We start from the raw sequence: 15,227 nt of genomic DNA, 5'->3' as shown, positions 1-15,227 counted from the left end.
ATTAGAACTCGGATCTAGGCTCAAATCTTTGGCCCGAACTTCATATCACTATAACAATAAGCAGATATCGAACACCAAACTTCAAATCACAATGATACTAAGAAGATCTCAAATACCAGACTTTAGATCACAATGATAATAAGCAAATTGCGAATACCAAACTTTAGATCACAATTATAATAAGTAAATATCAAATACCATACTTCAGATCATAAGTATAATGAGCAAATATCGAAGCTCCGACATCATATCACAAGTAGATTGAGCAGATCTTGAACCTTTGACTTCAAATCATAAGTATAGTGAGCATATCTCTAATAAGTGATTTCAAATCATAAATGTAATGAGTAGATCTACAGATATCATACCACTTCACATAGTAGAGCAACTGATTAGATATGTATGTTCCAATTACATAGAAAGGAGAGTGAATTAAAATATCTATACAACCATAATGTGATCTGAATGGGTGAGTTTCTAGGCAAGCCAACTAGACATCATGTGATCCAAATGAGATAGTTTTAAGGTAAGCCAACTAGCCATCATGTGATCCGAATGAGAGAGTCACAAGGAAAGCCAACTAGTTTTCATGTAATCTAAATGAGAGAGTTTCAAGGCAAGCCAACTAGCCATCATATGATCCAAATGGAAGAGTTTTAAGGCAGGTCAACTAGCCATCATGTGATCTGACTTAGAACCTCTGGAGCCACTTGAAAATATCAATAAAATAATAGTTTTCTTCTTTCCAAAAATAAATTTTGACCAAATGAACAATAATAATTATATTCTTCTCAATCACAATGATAATGATGAAGATTGACCATAGTTACACATTCTTCAACACTCCCTCTTAGCTAGGGAAGTATTCATAATTATAGTCAGGATGTCATACAAGTTGAAAAGGTTCTCTAAGGAAAGTTTAAGATTTAGATAAACATCAACAATAGTTCATCACCACCAGCATCAAACAATCAATACCAAATCACCATAGTACTATCCATATATGTTCTCCCCAAGAAACATCAATAAGTGTCCCATAACCATGGTCCCATCATATCCAAACATAGCCTACCAAAGAGACATAAATCAATCAGCTAGTACTTCAGAACTAGAGTATTTCCATATCCATGCATGATAACAACAAGCTCTCTATGAAATGAGATCCGAGCTAGATGTTGGGAGGCTCCTCTCCAATCAGGTAGCTTCTAAACCCATTTTCCTATACTGGTCATTATACTAGACACAGGGACAACAACCCCATAATAGTCTTAGTACAAGGCGCAAGAAAATGTCCATCTTCCTATATTGGTCAATGTGCTTGACACATGGATGATCCCTGTACTAGTCAAAGTACAAGACACAAGAAGATTTCCATCTTCCTATACTGGTCAATGTGCTTGACACAGGTGTTAGCACTCTGTAAATCCGTTAAGGATGTGGAAAGGGATCCTAGAGGTAACCACAAACCACTTGTAGGTTAAGGTTGAGTCCCCCTAACCTTGGAGAGGGCTCTCTCGTTGGATCAACTATCAATAAAAAGATTGATAAGATATGGATTTTAGACTGATTATTAAGCTTATGAGGTAGATGATATAAATATTTGATAAAATTGTTGGGAGTGAGGGCCATTGAAGTATAGGATTATAGCACATTAGGGCATGCGTGAGCCATCAAGAAAACAAAGGAAAGGTAGGCACGTATCTCAATTCAATTGTCGGTTGTAGTATATCGAATAATGGGGGGAAACACATAGATATTCAGTTAAATGTAACAGAGCATAAGGTTATGAATTCTGCTACACAACCTATAACCAAATATTGAGAAGAAACATGATAGAGCAATAAAGAATTCTATCATGTATTAGATCCACAGTTGCCCTGAGCATACAAAGATGAATTTAAGACAACAACTTTAGAAATGGATATTAATTAACATAAGGAAAACACAGACTTAAGACCACACACCACAAGAATCTCTGAGACTAATAACAAAGTCGACTATGAGATTTTATTAAAATGTTTACATACAGTTTCTTTTCCTCTCAATAATTCTCCATCATCTATTACATTGTATATTTAGCCTTTTTATATTATTTAGGCCAAGGGCCAGATACATTGCATTTTATCCAGCTAAGTGGTCAAAAGGTGTGTCTGATCGTTTTTAACAAAAACAACAAGATTCAGGTCAAATATAGGAACAACATTTTTATCCTTATCTTCCCGGCCTGAACAACAACAATCTCACCAAATTTGCTTTATATAGTTGTTTTTATTCCTCTTGAAAATCTTGACCTACCTGCTATGATGCCAAAAATCTTGCTAAAAATCCCTCAGATGTCTTATCGAGTCACTTCCGAATATTCTCGACCATAAAAACATGGCGGATTATAATGATTGTGGAAATGATGTGAACGCCTTTGCCTTAGCACCTTTATGTATTTCTTAGTTTTGGGACCAGAGGCGAGACCAAGAATTATTATATCAGAGTTTTGGTTGTGTGCCACTTTGAACTACCAGGGGTGTGAAACTCTGCGATGCGCCTAGCCCCCGGGGCTTAGATGGAAACCCAAGGTGAAAGACTTTTGATATATTAAACCCTTTGGCTTGAAATGGGGCCGATCCTTTATCATATTGCGATGCATGGGACCATAGTATACGGGCCTGAGTCCTTGTGTCGATAACTCCCAACTCTTTGTACTCTTTATAACCGTGGGCTAGCCCCCACATCGAAGCTCCTCTCCCGACGATTTCTAATCGACGGTTTCAACTTGGTACGTAACACACCTCCTTCAATAGTTTATCATCATTTCTTCTTAGCGCCCAGTCTTTTGCTCTTCAAGCGACCACTTTCCATCCCCCTTATCGGAGCCCCTCTCCCGACAATTCCAATTGGTAGTTGCATTCGATGCACACATTGCATTTCACTAATTGTGATCGTCGATCACCTTTTGCATGTGGCCCTTGGTCCTGTGACTCTTCATGTGCCCATGTTCAACCCTATTATTGGAGCCCCTCTCCTAGAGGTTTTCAATCGGAGGTTTCACTCTAATGCACAACAAGCCTCAACCTCCGATCGTCGATATGTGATTGCTGATGTCATCAATGACACATCATTGCCATGTCATTTCCATGTGCCAGTTTGTGAGTGGTGACACGTGTCACCAAATTTTGGCCCCTTCTAACCCTTGAAAATGTTGAATCTACCTGCCACATGTCCACCATATGGTGACATCATTGCTGATGTCATCCTCCACGTGGCCCTTATCGAATCCAATCGGTGACTGCCACACATCCCTTTGGGAGGAGAGAGAAAAGGCTCAGCCTGCCCTGTTCTGCGATGAATTTCCTTTATTATTTTATTTTTGGACTTCCCGACACTTTAGCACTAGAGTCCTGTCCCTGACAGTTTTATCACATATCGCATTGCGCCACCTCCGAACTGCGGGATCTCTGATTGTCGACATGCGACATACAAGACTCGCTGATACGCTAAACACCTCCGAAATGCAGGATTTGAAACCTTCGATCACTAATTTGTGATATCAATGATCGCTAATTGGTGTTTTTCTCTGACCTCCACTACTTGCCTCTTCAAACCTCCGATATGCAGGATTCAGGACCCATACTTAGGCATTTTCCCTCTATTTTCTAGTTTTGAAAGGGGAACTTCAAACTGCTATAACTTTTGATTCTGGTCCTTTTGGGGATTTCTATATACCATTGGAAATCTTATTTAGAGAAATTTCCAATGGAAAGGGCCCGATGAAACATTGGGTCCTTCTGATATTTTAAAAATGACCTCAAACTTTTGTGTCTAGCCCATAAGACCTCAAGGACTAAATAACTCCTTGGACAAGCAAACCTTTAGGCTATGACACCTAGTGATTCATAGGCTAAATTGACCACAATTAATAGTGAGAGGATAATACCACTTCTTCCTATTATAGAGCTCTCACATCGGCTCCACTAGGGATGACATCCTCCCTGTGAGGTGCCAAGAACAAAAAGCATACTAGTGGCCTAACCATTGGGCAACAGAGTCAACATAAAAGCTGAAAAATTAACTGAATGACTGGAAATTGAAAACTTTAAAGGAAATAAAAAAAACTTTACAACACATCACCAAAGTCTTAGGGCCTTCTCCTCGGGCTTCAAACCATGATGATAGTTGTATGTTGTTGATGAAAATATATACACTAGGTGATCTCTTCCCTCCAATGTAACCAGTCAAGCAAATGGCTACTTGACTGAGTTTTGCTCACAGTTCCCATGAGCAGGCAGAAGGAAAAAGAGAGTGGAAACTCAAAACTCAACTGATCCTGAAAACCAGAATCCATAAATAGCACAGCTTCCCACAGATCCTGCAATAAACTGGCCATGGGAAGACAAACCTCTTCTTTTGATGGCTCTAAAAGGCCAGCAAAAGAATCTTCAAAAACATAATTGGTTACCTTCACTTGATGATCAATAAGAGGACTATGTTATGGAGGAAAGGGAACATCCAATTCATTTCTCTTGTCCTCTTCAATTGAGGCAACCACCTTATCCACAACGATGATGTGCATATCCAGGACAATTTGTTGTTCTTTAGTAGACTCTTCATTTTCTGTAACTGGAGGCAGATCTTCATGTGCAAGAGGTTCTAAAACAACCCCTTCTCTTTCACTTCTTTCCTCTCCTTTAGCTGGATTGGTGTGTTGAATTTATTCCCTAGGTTCAAGAAGACAAACCTACTGCATTTCATCATCGACCTTTATATGATCAGTTTCATCTTCGGTTGCAAAACTTTGTTTCCTGTTGGGAATCTTCATAAATATCTAGGCAACATACCTCTTATGTTTTCTGTTCTTGACAATGGGAAGAAAATTCACAAAGGGATTCTTTAATTTCATCATCCATAAATTCTTCATCCCCGTAAATATTCTCCAGATATTGGAAGAATTATTTAAAACATGCACAACATTTTTCAGCAGGAGGCAGGTGCAAGCAAAATTCTTTTAAATGCTCATAAAAGACCGTGTGAAAATCTGTAAGAGAACACAGACTGGTAGGTGACAAAGCTTCATACTAGGATCTAGTTTTGTCTTCTAAGGTTTCCATAAACATTTTCATTAAACAGTCCTCGGGAAGCTTAATCCCAAGCTTATGTACATGCAAATGAAACTTGAATAGATGTAAAGCAACATCGTCTCCTTTTTTATCTTTAAATAATGGGAGATAGGTCAACCAATCAACACGAGGCATATGATTCAGAAAACCAGGAATACCAGATCTATCCATAGGTGCATACCTGGAATTTATTTGTGCAAAAACCATATTAAAAACTACTGATAAAAATTAATGTCCTCTGATTAGTGGAGTCACTGTGAATGTTTAATCTTCTATATCCTTTGAATTTCAAAGTCCCCAGGTGAATGATTCAACCATTTATGCGTCTGTCTATTGTTCACCACCAACAAGCAGATTTGCAACTTTGATAATCTTTCCCAGAGAAGATTAACTTTTGTTTGTTCCCCGACAACGACGCCATAATGTTAGCACTCCGTAAATCCCTTAAGGATGAGGAAAGGGATCCCAGAGGTAACCACAAACCACTTGTAGGTTAAGGTCCGACCCCCCTAACCTTGGAGAGGGCTCTCTTGTTGGATCAACTATCAATCAACAGATTTATAGGATATGGATTTAGACTGGTTATTAAGCTTAGGAGGTGGATCATATAAAGATTTGATGCAATTGTTTGGAGTGAGGGCCATTGAAGTATATGATTATAGCACATCAGGGCATGCATGAGCCATCAAGACAACAAAGGCAAGGTAGGCACATAACTCAAGCAATTTTCGGTTGTAGTATGGGGAAGAATGGGGGAAACACATAGATATCCAGTTAAATGTAACAAAGCATAAGGTTATGAATTCTACTACACAACTTATAACCAAATATTCAGTTTAAACATGACAAACCAATAAAGAATTTTATCACGTATTAGATCCATTGTTGTCTTGAGCATACAAAGATGAATTCAAGACAACAACTTCAGAAATGGATGTTAATTAACATAAGGAAAACACAGACTTAAGACCACACACCACAAGAATCTCTGAGATTGATAACAAAGTTTGTTCTAAGCTTTTATTAAAATGTTTACATACAATGTCTCTTCCTCTCAACAATTCTCCATCATCTATTACATTGTATATTTATCCTTTTTATATTATTTAGGCCAAGGGCTAGATACATTGCATTTTATCTGGCTAAGTGATCAAAAGGTGTGCCTAATCGTTTTTAATAGAAACAACAAGATTTAGGTCAAATATAGGAACAATTTTTTTATCCTTATCTTCCCGGCCTGAACAACAACAATCTCACCAAACTTTCTTTATACAGTTGTCTGTATTCCTCTTGAAAATCTCAACTTGCTGGCTATGATGCCAAAAGTCCTGCTAAAAATCCCTCAGATGTCTTATCGGGTCACTTTCGAAACAGTCCCGACAATAAAAACATGGCGAATTATCATGAGTGTGGAAAGGATGTGAACGCCTTTGCCTTAGTACCTTTATGTATTTCTTAGTTTTTTGACCAGAGGCAAGACCAAGACTTATTATATCGGAGCTTTGATTGTATGCCACTTTGAATTGCGTGGGGTGTGAAACTCTACGATGCGCATAGCCCCTGGGGCTTAGGTGTAAACTCAAGGTGAAATCCTTTTGATATATTAAACCTTTTGGCTTGAAATGGGTTCGATTCTTTATAATATTATGTTGCATGGGACCATAATATATGGGCATGTGTCCTTGTGTCAATAGCTCCCGACTTTTTGAACTCTTTATAACCATGGGCTAGCCCCCACATCGGAGCTCCTCTCCTGGTAATTTCTAATTAGCGGTTTCAACTTCGTATTCAACACGCATCCTCCAATCGTCAAACGTTGATCCCCCTTTCTTCTTAGCGCCCGGTCCTATGCTCTTCACACAACAATGTTCCAACCCCCTTATCGGAACCCTTCTCCTCGCAATTACAATCGACGGTTTCATTCGGTGCACACATTACAATTTGTCGATCACCTTTTGCGTGTGGCCCTTGGTTCTATGACTCTTCATGTTCCCACGTTCAACACTCATATCGGAGCCCCTCTCCTAAAGGTTTTCAATCATAGGTTTCACTCCGAAGCACAACAAACCTCAACTTTCGATCGTCGATATGCGACTGTTGACGTCATCATTGCCACGTCATTGCTACGTGTCAGCCGGTGAGTGGTAACACATGTCACCCATTTTTATCCCCTTATGACCCTTGAAAATGCCAAATACACCTGCCACATGTCCACCATACAGCCACGCCATTGTTGACATCATCCTTCGTGTGGCCCTTATCAGATCCAATAGTTGACTGCCACGTGTCCCTTTGGGAGGAGAGAGAAAAGGCTCAGCCTGCCTTGTTTTGCAATGAATTTACTTTGCTATTTTTTTTTGGTCCTCTCGACACTCTAACACTAGAGGCCTATCCCCAACACTTTTATTTCATATTGCATTGCGCCACCTCCAAACTATGGGATGCGGGATCTTTGATCGCCAATATGCGACATATAAGACTCGTCGATACGCCATACACCTTCAAACTGCGGCATTTGAAGCCTCCAATTGTTGATTTGCTATATCGACGATCTCTAATTGACATTTTTCTCTGACCTCCACTTCTTGCCTCTCCAAACCTCCGATATGCGGGATCCGAGACCCATACTTAGTCATTTTCCCTCTATTTTCTAATTTTGGAAGGGGAACTTCAAACTGCTATAACTTTTGATTTTGGGGTCCTTTTGGGGGAGTTCTATATACTGTTGGAAATCTACTTTAAATAAATTTCTAATGTAAAGGGTCTGATGAAGCTTTGAGTCCCTCTGATATTTGAAAAATGACCTCAAACTTCCCTGTCTAGACCACAAAACCTCAAGGACTAAATAACTCCTTGGACAAGCAAACCTTTAGGTTATGACACCTAGTGATTCATAGGCTAAATTGACCATAATGAATAGTGAGAGGCTAATACCATTGATTACTATTATATAATTCCAATAGCAGGGATGATATCCCTATACTAGTCAAAGTGCAAGACACAGGGAGAATCACTGTCCAAGATGTTGTCTAATATGTCAAATCATTCTTCCTATACAAGTCACATTGTCTCAGGGACTACAACCTTATACAGGTCAATGTGACATGAGAAGACTAACATGATTTAGGTAGATCAACCATTAACATCATCATCAAATCACTAACATCCACTAGTTGTCATATCTTAGCTAGTACCAAACCCATTGCAAAACATAAATATCAACTAGTTGCCATATTCATCAAGAAGACAGTTTCTACATCATCTGATGTAATAGCAAGTATCATAAGGATGATAACCTCTTAACAAAAGTGTACATGAAAAGATGTTTCTTCTCCCTCTTACTGAGGCAATCCTTAGCTTTGTCCTTCTCTAATATTTCCATCCAATCATTCTTTGAAAGTCATCAAGGCATACATAAATCTGGCTTATATATGATCTCCTTCTGAGTTTATATTCCAACTGATCTAATATCTCTGAACCCAAGTCCTCTTGTCAAAAACCTTGTTCTTCCATTACTTATTTATGTTGCCAGAACCTTGGCAACCTTCATTGTGTACCTGCAAACCTCTCTAGGAGGCAATGAAAGAACAACTAATCAAGGAATACAACCAAGCACAATATATAGAGACAAGAGAAACAACAATAGAAACAATAAAAAAGTACTTATCTCTTGAGAATGTGTCAGCTCCCTCTTGATCTCAACCTTCTTGGATTCAGTCAAGCTTGTCCATATCATCATCAAGGAGCCAAGGTTTCTTCTTACAGTTTAGTAAACAATCTTAGGGTCCATGAGTCCTAGGCTTCCTTCTCCAAGCCCTACCTAGGGTTTACAAACCCTAAAAAAATCAATGTTCAAAACTCTAGAATCTAGTCCAATCCACCAAACCCTAGAATCTGGCCAAGACCTTCAGTCTTCCAAACCCTAGATTTTGCGATGTCATCAAGTTCAACCTTTCAGTAAGATATCATATCAAGTATCAAGTTGTGTACTCTAGTCCTTTTGGTTTTAAAGAGGGGCTTCGACTTCTTTACATGACTATCTAACTTAGCAAACAATGTGACCTCATCATCCTGCCTTAAATCCAAGGACCTTTTTGCAAATAATATACTTGGCCTCTTTAGGCTCAGATTCAATGCAAGGCATTTCTTGCATAATATTTCCTTAACTTCGTAATGCAAATTTACAAAGACTTGCATCTTCAATGCATCCCTGAATTCATTCTTGGACTATGGCTAAACTTTAAGATTTATCGTAAGCATATGAATGACTCGGTTCAAGCAATCACAAAGACTTCTTGGGGAAATATGACCTTACACATCTTTTTGCCTTATATTTAAAATTTTCATTTCCCGAGATAAACTTGAAACATACCTTGTATTGGATCTTTGTTATTATACTTCATTTAGCCACTTATGAAATTAGTCCATTAGTCCTTGATTTTCTCATACTTAAGCCGTCAAATTAACGTGGATCTTTGGCCAATATTAGACAGGTTGACTCCCAAATCAGGTCGTCTTTTTGTAACACATTTCGACCTTTCTTTATGTATAGAAAAAATAACCCTTTTAATTTGTGAACCCTCCATAATTCAGTCCACAAGGATCTTTGCAACGTCACCTAATTCTACCTATCATCTTGCTCTATGCCACATTAGATCTCAGAGATATATCACAAAATGGAGGTCTCCAAGATGTCTTATAACTATGTCTTAGGATGCACATTCAAACAAAGATATGCCATATAGATGAGATATCCACAAGGGCCGAAACATCTGCCTTCAAGTTCAAATGATGCCACATAAAGGGTGTCTCAGATCTGTGTTGTACCACAAAGATATATTTTCCTCAAAGCAATATTGTTTCTTAGAGATACTTTTGCCTTATATATGTGCATTGGGCCTCACAAGTTTCGGTCTCTTCGGAGCTAGAGAGAGCGATAATATTTAATTATGATCTACGAATTTGATCTCCTTATCCTTCCCGTCCAAAACAAAAACATATATGCACCTTTTCCACAAAATATACATGCACTTTAGATCCATACTTTTTTCTAATTAAGAACCATATACAATTTGCCAAAACAAGGCATAATGGTTGAAAAGTCTTCTGGTTTGAGTCTTTGAGGTTCAATTTAAAGTTGTAACATATTAGTGTTGTTACACGTCTTTTTGTCACCATTAGGCAAATGACAACAAATCTAGATCTCTCACTATCCGATGAACTCTTGCAAGCAATCCCCTACAATGTTGGTAGAAAAATCATTCTGGAAGCAACAATAATCCTATATTACATTGCTTAAAAACCTAATTTCAAGCATTGTCACACTTTTCCTTGCCATTACCTGCACAAACACAATTATGATTATTATAACTTTCACAATCTTGCGCTCTGTTCTCCACTAAAAGGTGTGACAGTCTCTTACTGTAGGTAAAAATAAAAAGCAATTTCTAGAAGCTTTGTTGGAGGAATATTTCCCAACTAGAAGGCCTCGAGCCCCGACTCACTTGGGCCTCATCCCTTGGTTGACAGATCAAACTCCCTCTGTTTGAGGAACCCTAATCACTCTCTTCATGGATCCCATCCCTTGAGAATAGGATCTCAACCCTCTTCCTCTTGGCCTATAAATTCAACACTGAACAGAGGAAAAGGGTGGAATTTTTTATGTAAACTTGTGTTGTCAAATCGAGGTTGGAATCTTGTCACTTAAAGGAGGACTGGAGACTATTGGAAGGAGGTTTAAACATCAAGTCTAAGGTTGTATTTATCCTTTTCATTCAATTATAATACAAAAGAGTGTTTCTTTCTCACTATATTGTTCAATGGCACTAATGTGTTGCTTGTTTATTTTCATTTTTCATTTTTCCATTGGTAATGATACTAGATACTAGTCTCCTTGATCACTAGTATAGGTTTTATTGAATCATTTATATATCATATGCCTTTGATCCTTTGTTTGTTACTGTGTTTGCAGGTTTGGATTCTAATCATTGGAAAGATGCATCAAACCATAACAAGGATCTTCATCAAGGATTTTGTTTGAAAGGTATGGATTTCATACTCCATTACTCCTACTTATGATTCAATAGAAATGGACCTAGGGAAAGATTTACTAGTTTGTTTGTTTGTTACTAGATCCAATAATTGAGTCTAGGTAGATCTTGTCTTGTCAGCAAGACGAGATTTGTCCACCTAACAAATTTCCCGCCATACTAGGGAGCATTTTGTTCTTCAATGTGCCTTCTTGTGCCTTCCACTACCATGATTGACTGTGTTTAGAAATTTGAGAAGTTAAATTTTTGGATCTTTGGCTATCTTTTTTATTTTTTCTTTGTTTTTCTCGAGTTGTGCACTTTTCTTTCAGCAATAGAGCGCAAGTTGTGCAGTTTGTCTTCAGCAATAGAGCGACATCACACTGGTGTTAATAGCTCATTTGCGACACACATAGAAAAATTGAAAATTTAGGGTTTTTTCAACTCTTCTCTATTTTGGTCAATACTGAGAGGTTTGTCCAATTTCTTAATATTTTTTGGGTGTTTTTTGCTTGCATTTTTGCAAGAAAAAAAATTCCCCTCAATGGCCGAGGGGGGCTAAATTGTGTATGAGTGTTAATCACCTTTGAGTGTCATCTCTTTTGATCTTTGGAATTTTCACGAAATTTCAATTTGAGTTCTCTGTTAATGAAATCTCATATTACATTTGATTTCATTTGGGTTGCATAATTTTTGTGAAATTTCCTTTACTTACACTTGATTGGTTCTTTCATTGCATTAGTGAAAGAAGGTATTGTTGTGCATAAGTAGTCTTGTTATATTGTTCTTTCGCTAATCTGGAATCATTTTGTATTTTTTTTGAAGAATTAGCTTGCATAGTTTACAGTTTCATGGTCTTGTTCATAGATTACAGTTGCATGATTTTCATCAAATTGTACATAGTTTACATTGCATGGTTTGGCATCTTTTTGGCTTTGTGTTGAAGGTGTGTTTTTTGAATCATTTTGTGCGTTTTGGTGAAATGAAACTTGATGAAGATAATATCTTTGTATTTTTTCAAAAGAGAATGAAATTTCCTCCTTCCCATAAATATAATTTCATCAAATTGAAGAGGTTGTCATTTCATATTAGCTACATCAATTCAAATTGAGTTACTACACAAGTTGATTACCATACACATTTTCCCTTAATGAAAAGTGAAATAATAAAATAAATTAAAACTCACCAAGGCATTAACTAATCACATCATATTTAGTGGATCTAGGTTAGAAGATGTGTTCCAGCTTTTGAAAATGCAACAAGAAAATCTAGTTTTGACTTTGCCTTCATCAAACTAGATTAAAATTCGAATTTCAATTTCGGCAGAATACTTGGAGGTAGTTAACTAAGGTGACATGCCTCTTGTCACTCAGTCACTTAGTTAACTCAGTAAATTTGAGTTCGATACACTTGAGTTTAGTTCTACATGATTGATTTCTAATTTGTAGCATTCTATTTCAGTTAATTTGAGTTCTTGTCAGTTTAACTAGTTCTAACTGCCAAAAGAACTAATGGAGGTCAAGTTGTGGGTGTGTAACTTCAACCACACTGAATGATCAACCAGTTAAATGATCAATCAACACAAAATAATTGTTGCATGTAGAGAATTCGAGTCACCTAATTGAGATTGGAGTTCAAAGGCAGTGTACTATCAGTTGTAAACTAATCCAAGTTGTACAGGTGGTGCACACAATCAGAGGATTGGCCTATGGTAATGGCACAATTCCTTGGTGTGAAATTGCTAAATAATACGAGAAATTTCCCAAGGAAATAGGAGCTTGGGAAGGCTGGAAATTGGCTAAGTTTTGGGCCAGGTTCACTCAGTTAGGCAGAGGGATAAACTATACTAGTGCAGGGTGTTCTCATGCTTGAGAAAACATTGCTTTTCTTCTCTATTATTTGACTAATGCAATACAAATAGTAAGTGGTTTTGAGCAGTTGTTTTCGCCTAGATACATCTCTATGTATGTGTGATGTTTCCTTTTGCATGACAATGGTTCTTGTTTTCGTTGGTGAATTAACTTCCGCAGATGAGTAAAGTAGCTTCAAGTCTTGTGATTTAGTAAATTTCATGAGTAGATTTGAATCTACACATTAATTTCTACATCAATTACTACACAAGTCGATTACCATACACATTTTATCTTAATGAAAATTGAAACAATAAAATCAATTAAAATTCACCAAGGCATTAATTAATCACGTCATATTTAGTGGATCTAGGTTAGAAGACGTGTTCCAGCGTCTATAAACATAGGAGTTGTCATTAATTGTCTACATTACATTCTGTGGGTAATCGATATTCCACATACGTAAGTATATTAGATTGTTCTCCACGTACCCTCGGGTGTATTGGATGGCGCTCCATGTATGAAAATTATATCAAAATGCTTCCTATCATACACTGTGCACTAGACAACACTAATACAAACAAAGCTTCCACGTACTCTCGAGTATATCAGAAGACCCCCTTTAGGTTGCATACCATCCATATTTAACCGAGTCAACCACCTTGTTGTTTGTGATGCACCAAACACAACATTTAGGGATATTTCCTGCACGTACTGGAAACAACATTTCATAGTTCACAACAACTTGGTAACCTTTTATACCTAGGATCCCTCCTAACGGGGATCCTAGTCCTTTTCCTTACTTCAGAAATGTTCGTCCTCCTTATATGGCTACGTTGTCTCTTCTTGAATTAATGATAGGTTTGTTGATATGGTTGTTTTCAAAATTTTTGGCTTCAAATACCCAAGTTGCTTCACCTCAACTGGACAGTTCACCATCTCAACATCACCAACCTCACATTGACCCTTTACTTTCTTCACCCAACATGTATTTTTCCCTTTCTTCTTCTTTGCCTGGGGAAGGTCTTAATTGTAGTAACCAAGAGGCTAAGAAGAAGAAGAAGAAGCAATGTAAGAAATGGGTAAATCAACCAATCATGGCTGTGGGAGTTTATAATTTTGAGGAACCCTCCAACATGCATTGTAAGCCAAAATACCCTTGCAAGATTTGTAAGGAAGACCACTTCCTTATCAATTGTGCTGGTATTCCTAAGGTCTTGGAAGTATGGTTTGAAAATTCTTATCAACTTACTGTTGATTCATTAACCAGTAATTGTAAGGTTCCAGGGAAAAAGGGTAAAGTTAGGTTTCCTTGTAGGTTATGCGAAGGGAGTCATAAAACTCACTTTTTCCCTCATATGATGAAGCCTCTAAATTTTTGGAAAACCTTTTTGTTTCTCAGCAACAACTTCCAATTGGTTACCGCAAACTTTCTCCCAACCTTCCCTCAGTTGATAAAGTGATTGATCCCATTCCAAGTTCGATCAATCCCACTCTTCCCTTGGAGAGTGCAACCCATATCACTCAGGTTGATGAACCCTTGGTTGATGAAATGGTCGAATCAATTCCATCTTTAGTTGATCCCACTCTCCCTTTAGAGAGTGAATTTAATACAACTCAGGTTCCTCTTGTTACTTCAGATTCTACCACAAAAGGGGGAATTTTATCCATATGGAACCCCATCCAAGTACCGAGGTTATTTCCTTTGATTATAATAGAATGATAGAACCTTGTATCCCTTTTCACATCCCTTTCCAAATCATTGTGAAATCTTGTGATAAGAACGTGTGTCATACTATTGTAGATGAAGGTGCTTATATTGGCATTTTATCCTCAATTTCTTAGCAAGCTTTGGGTTCCCCTCAACTTCTATTTCTTACTGAGAATCTATTGGCTTTTAACAAAAGAACTAGTGAAACTTTATGATTCCTTCCTAAGTTACCCATTACTCTGGAAAGGAAAACTATCTATATTGATCTTATGGTAGTCCAAGGCCCCTTGGATTTCAATTTGCTTATTGGGCGAGACTATGTCTATGCCATGAAATATATCATGTCCACAATATTTCGAGTGATGTATTTCCCTCACAATGGAAACATTATGAATATTGACGAACTTTCGTTCGTTGGTCTTGATTCAACTACCAACCATCCGACATCCCTGAATGTTCCTTACATGGAAGTGGTATGTACCCCACCATGGGTTAATTATGTGGAAAATTGTTCCATGCTTTCACTTAC

The sequence above is a fragment of the Pinus tabuliformis genome, chromosome J (genome assembly GCF_031772625.1).
Source record: "Pinus tabuliformis cultivar Carrire ecotype Pingquan chromosome J, CPIR1, whole genome shotgun sequence".
Lineage (NCBI taxonomy): Eukaryota > Viridiplantae > Streptophyta > Pinopsida > Pinales > Pinaceae > Pinus > Pinus tabuliformis.
This window is presented reverse-complemented; position numbering follows the sequence as displayed.